Below are 6,359 nucleotides of genomic sequence, written 5' to 3' on the forward strand. Positions count from 1 at the left end.
ACCCTTTGAGAGAAGAAACTCCAACTCATCTGGGTGTCATAGATGCGACCCCTGATTCTGAGATCATGCTCTCTTGTCCTAGACTCTGCCACAGAGCCTAAACATTTCCACTTTCAAATCTTCTAACGGTCTTATTTGTTTCACTTCACAAAATTCCAATGACTCCAGACCAAACCGAGTCAAGCTCTCCTCATAAGGCTTTCACTCCATCATGAAGGGAGCAATATCATGCCTCATGAATTAACAATGCTGTCCCATAGCACCAGGTTCCCAGATTTGGTTCCAGCCTTAGGTGACAGTGTGAAGTTTGCACATTCTCCCCGGTTTCTGGATGAGTCTCTTTTGGGCTGAGATATTAGGAACTGCTGATGCTGGAGAATCTGAAACAAAAAATGCCCTCGACCCTTTCTCTCGCATTTCCTGCAACTCATTCCTCACACCACCTCTCCGCAATAATAAACGAGAATCCTCCTTGTCCTCACATACCACCACACCAATCTCCAGATCCAAAGCATCATCCTCCAACACTTCTGCCATCTGCAAGCCGACCCCATGACAAAAGACATTTTTCCGCTCCCACACTTATCTGCTTTCCAGAGGGACCACTCTCTCCGTGACTCCCTTGATGCTCCACACTCCCCTCCAGCTCACCACTCCCAGCACTTTCCCTGCAACCGCTGGAAGTTCTACACATGCCCCTACACCTGCCAGCTCACCCCCACCCCAGGCCCTAAGAATACCTTCCACATCAAATAGATGTTCACCTGCACATCTGCTGATGTGGTATAGTGTATCTGCTGTTCCAGATGTAACCTCCTCTACATCAGGGAAACTAAGCAGAGGCCTGAGCACTGTGTTGCGGAACACCTAGACTCGGTTCGCACCAAGCAGCTGCACCTCCCAGTCACAAACCAATTCAACTCCCCCTCCCACTCCTTGGACGACACGTCATCCTGGGCATCCTGCATTGCCACAGTGATGCTATCCGAAGGTTGCAGGAGCAGCAACTCATATTCTGCTTGGGAACCCTGCAGCCGAATCGTCTCAATGTGCACTTCACAAGCTTTAAAATCTCCCCCCGCAACCACCAACTGCATCCCAAAACCAGCTCAGCTCGTCCCTGCCTCCCTAACCTATCCACTGCTCCTTCCTCAAGTCCCATCCCTATCTCCTACCTACTAGCCTCATCCGGCGTCCTTGACCCCCTGTCCATCCTCCATGGACCGACATACACCCTCCCTAACGCCCTACCTATACTCGCCTTTACTGGCTCCAACCCCAACTCCTTGACCTGTCTGTGTCCTCTCGACCTATCTTCTTCTTTATCCATCTGCTATCTGTCTTCCGCCTCTCCCTATTAATTTCAGAATCCCTTTCCCCTCCCCTATTTCTGCAGAATGGTCTAGACCCGAAATGTCAGCTTTCCTGCTCCTCTGGTACTGCTTGGCCTGCTGTGTTCATCCACATTGTCCCCCTGTCGTCTCTTTTGGTCTCTCCGGTTTGCTCCCTCTGTCCATTGATGTGCAAGCTCGGTGTTTTGGCCATGCTGATTGGCCACAGTATCCGGGGATTTGCTGGCTAAGCAGATTAGCCATGGGCAAAAAGCAGGGTGAATGGGGTGGAGAGGAGCTGTGGTTGCATGGGATGTGCTTTGGAGGGCCAGTGCAGACTTGATGGGCCAAGAAGCCTCTTTCCGCACTGCCGAGAATCTGTAATTCTATCAACATATCAATACACACTGTCAGTTTTAAACAACACGCTCTCAGTCAATTTGTGTTGAATCTCCTGCCCATTTTACTGCTAAAAAGATAACATGACATACATCTCTTGTTTTAATTTAGAGATGGATGATAGGCTTCTGATTGCACTGAACAGATCACTCTCCTGTGTTTAGTATTCCCAGGTTCTATCAGCCACAATGACCTGAATGTTCAATAGCATTGGCTTGCCTACAGTATGCAACTTGCCTGCCATAAGAACTCTGAAGGAGAGAACAGATATGGCCAAACCTTGAGGCTTGTCGACAAATCCAACAATTTAGCACTGACTGACACGTGCCTGGAGTCAGTTCAGACCAAATTATCAAACGACATTTCATAATTTAATGCACATTAGAAAGAACACCAAACGCCAGCAGCTGATAAGCCTTTGCTATCAGAAATAGCAAATAGACTGTAAAAGCTGGAAGCGCAGGTCCTTACTTGCAACCCTCAAAATAATGAAGAACTATTTCTATGGACATTTGCAATGCACAGGCACACAAGGCTATGGATAAAATGCTGAAAAATAGGATTAGCGTATTCCGATGCCAGGTCCATTCTGTGCTGTAGACCTCTACAACTCAATAAGTGTGAGAACATTGATAACATGGACACAAAGAGTGAGTGATTTTTCGAGGCTGATAGCTCCACTACCTTTCAGTGTCACCTTTTAGTGATTCAATGAAGTTCATCTGAAAGATACTTGAATTTTTATCCACATTCATTCTCGGGATGTGGACGTAGTGTTTGATAGGAGGTCAACCAGATGGGCCCTAAAGAATATGAGTTCCTTGATTGGGGCTGGTTATCTGGTCCAATCAGGGTGTAATAGCTGGCAGATAAAGCAGGAATGTCAGAGGTTTTGTTCAGTCTGAGAGGTGGCTCTGAGGGGGCTGGATCTGTCTCAAGTACGGTGCACAAGTCAAAGGGGCACCTTGGTGATGGGAATCCAACCTCTGTGGAGTTATTTGTAATGACGAAAGAAAAACTAAGCTCTTGAAGAAATTCACTTGCAACAGTTGCCTTTGTGTTGGGGTAAGCATGTTTGGCGTCGTGCCATTTTTTGGGATGCATGACCTGTTTAATCCTGCTGTCGAAAACCATTCCCAGAATTTTGAAAGAGTTCCTTATTCTTTCCTGGCAAATGGAACTAGGGCCGATGTAAACCAATGAGATTTTCTCCTGGTAGCTTTATCAGTTATTAGAATTCTGACTGTGCCTGAGACACAGAAATATAACCATTCAATTTTTATGGATTTAGTTCAGGAAATGTTACAAGCACAAGCTACCTCTAATTCTGAGACGCTATCATTTTCACTTGGCAATGCGAGCACAAATGGAATCCATATTGGAATTTTGAATCGGTGAAAGTGACTGGCGGAGGCATGTGGCATTGGATTGTACCTGAATGAAATGCTGAGTGACCGCTTTGGTATGAGGGATTAATGATGTAACCGTGCAAAAGTGCCCTGAGTCCCAGCTGGACTTCCACAGGCCCTGCAAATGGCTGTATCATTGGAAAATGTGGCAAGTGGTGCAGATGAGTTGCTGGGTCCAATGGAAGTGGACACCCTCGCAAGTCAGACTAAGCTTGGGGACCACCAGTTCAGTGAAGGCAATTGCATAGCTCACTCAGGACGTATCCTGAATAGAGGTACTGCCGGGTACCCCACAACAAACTGGTGGTGATTGTTAGACCAAAGTGCAGTCACAGCCAGAACTGAAACTGTGTGGACTCTCACAGTAAAGTACCCCAGTCTATTATGGCAAACAAGAGTGGCTGTACCGAGCAAGGGCTGCTGCTAAATACTGGCTGAACTCCTCCATGGCTATCTTTGCGTTTCCAAAATTAAGATGATGACACAACGTTATGTCTGGTGGCCGGGACTGGAGGCAGGCAAGGACAAACATTACCGTCTGTGACTCCCAAATTAAACTGCGTAGGTCCTTTCAGGCACAAAGGGTTCTTAGTCATTGTTGATGGCTGTTCAAAGACGCAGGACGTGCATGGAGCTGATTTGTCAAACACAGGCATGATGATATTAAAAACTGTTTGCATTTGTGACAATACATGGATTCCTGGAAGTGTTTGTCACAGACAACAGGCCATTGTTTAACAACAGGGACTTTGACTATTTCCTAAAGACAGATGTTATTCAACATATAAGGACAGCTCCATACCACCCATCATTCAATGGTCTGGCGGAAAGAGCAATCCAAATTTTGAAGGCAGGCTTATCAAACATCCGATAGCTTCACTAGATGCCAAACTGTCCTGGTTCCTGAATGATTATTGGACCACCCCTCATACGACAAAAGGGATAGCTCCAGCAGAGTTGCTTATGGGAAGAAGACTCTTCATCAGGTTAAATCTGATCTTCTCGGATGTGGATAGTGGGGAGGGTGAAACAGCATCAGGAATGCCAGTGATGGACACAAGGCTCTGTGAGGAGTGTGAGGCAGTTTACCTCAGGGAATGGAGTTTGTTGTAGACATGGTGGACATGAGGCCAGGGCCAGCCATGTGTAAATGTCAGCTTGGTGCATTGGTCCCAACAAGCAGGAGGGCTAAATGGAAGCTGCAAACAAGCAAACGGTGCAGGGGCAAAACATTCCCACCACCACAACAGCCTTTCCAACTCTTCCAGAATCCGTGGGTTCTCCCTTTCACAGAGGCACACAGCTCAGAAGCAGACCCTTTTCTTCAATCAATTTGTGTCGACCATATTCCTAGTCTGAACAAATCTCACTCACTTACTTCTGGCCCTTATCCCTCGAAACATTTCCTATTCATGTACTTATACAAATATCTTCTAAACATTGTAAATGTACGTGCATTGAGCCATTCCTCTGGAACTTGAACATTGCTCAGTTTAAAGAATTTGCACTTCTTGTCTTTTTTGAAAATTTCTCTACTCAGACCATAATAGTGTGTGCTCTAGGCTTGAAATCCAACATCCAAAGGGAAAGACACCTGCCATCAAATCTAACCATACGCTTCATTATTTTAAAAACTTCTGGAAGGTTGCCTATCAATTTCCCATGCTCCAGTGGGAAAAAAGTGCCCATCTATCCTTGGAATAGTGTGTTCAGTTCTGGTGTCTTAGTTGAAGAAAGATGTGGCAGCTTCAGAGAGGGTGCAGGGGAGATTTAGTCGGATGTTGCCTGGACCGGAGGGCAGCTCTTATCAGGAAAGCTTGAAGAGCTGGGGCTATTTTCACTGGAGTGAAGAAGAACGAGAGGTGGCTTGACAGAGGTGTACAAGATGATGAGGGATATAGTTAGAGTGGATAGTCAGAGACATTTTCCCAGGGCGGAAATGACTATTAAGAGGGGGCACAATGTTAAGGTGATTGGAGGAAGGTATAGGGGAGATTTCAGAGGTAGGTTCTTCACACCGAGAGTGATGGGTGTGTGGAATGTGCTGCTGGCAGTGGTAGTAGAGTCAGATACACTGGAGGCTTTTAAGAGACTCTGAGATAGACAATGGAGAACAGTAAAATGTAGGGTATGCAGGGTATATTGCTCTTAGGAGGATAATAGGTCAGCACAGCATCGTGGGCTGAAGGGCCTGTACTATATTGTACTATGGTAGGTTCTAGGTACGATCCAGCTTTTCTTTAAAGATCAAGCCGTGAAGACACCTCGGAATCTGAGTTGGAACGTGAGCTGTTCCGGGCACAAGAGGCCAGCAAACTGTGTGTTACACATCACCCACATCAGGGGCAGAGTTGGAGGAACCTGACCCGGTGCAAATATATCCTAGGAGGAACTAGATAACTAAAACCGGCCAAAGTCCTTGGACCCAGAAAGGGATAGATTCAGTGATTGGGATGATGTTGGACAGGTGGACCTGACAGAATATGAGTTCCCTGAATGGGGCCGTTAATCTGCTCCAATCAGGGAGCCCCAGCTGACAGAATGGGAGAATCGTCCATCCTGTTGGCTCTGAGAGGGCTAGATCAGTGTCAAGGACTCTCCACATGAAGAAAGAAGTACCTTTAAAGAAGGAAGCACCTCTAAAGACATGAACTAGAGAAGACATTGTAAAGTAATTTACAACTGCAGAAGGAAATACAGACAGCAACTTATAATTGTAAAGTAATTTACAACTGCAGAAGGAAGGACAGACATCAACTTCTAAAGACATTAGCTTACTGAAGGAAGTAGGAAAGAGGTCAATGACACAAAGGACTTTCAAATCAAACTTCACACAGTCAAGGTGAAACCTCCGCTGAAACAAATCCCGTCCCGATAACAATGGAAGTGCTAGCTATCACCCACTTCGCCAGGCACCGGGAACAGGTCAACGAACTGTGTGCACGACTTGAGGGGGGAGGTTGGTGCACACAACAGATGCATATAACCTTTCAAACTGTTTGTAATAACTGAGAAGGTGAGGCCCCTTTGAGGTCCCTGATTCTCCCAAAAGCTTTTGTTAATAAAACTGTGCCTGAATCACTGCGGAATCGTGCTTGGTAATATTTTACCGACAACACCATGTGTACATAAATGGTTACTTGGTGACAGGATACCACCCCTCGTGGAGTTATTTCTGTGGGCGTGAAGAGGCATTTATTATTCATCCATAATTGTGCAG

The sequence above is a fragment of the Stegostoma tigrinum genome, chromosome 41 (genome assembly GCF_030684315.1).
Source record: "Stegostoma tigrinum isolate sSteTig4 chromosome 41, sSteTig4.hap1, whole genome shotgun sequence".
Lineage (NCBI taxonomy): Eukaryota > Metazoa > Chordata > Chondrichthyes > Orectolobiformes > Stegostomatidae > Stegostoma > Stegostoma tigrinum.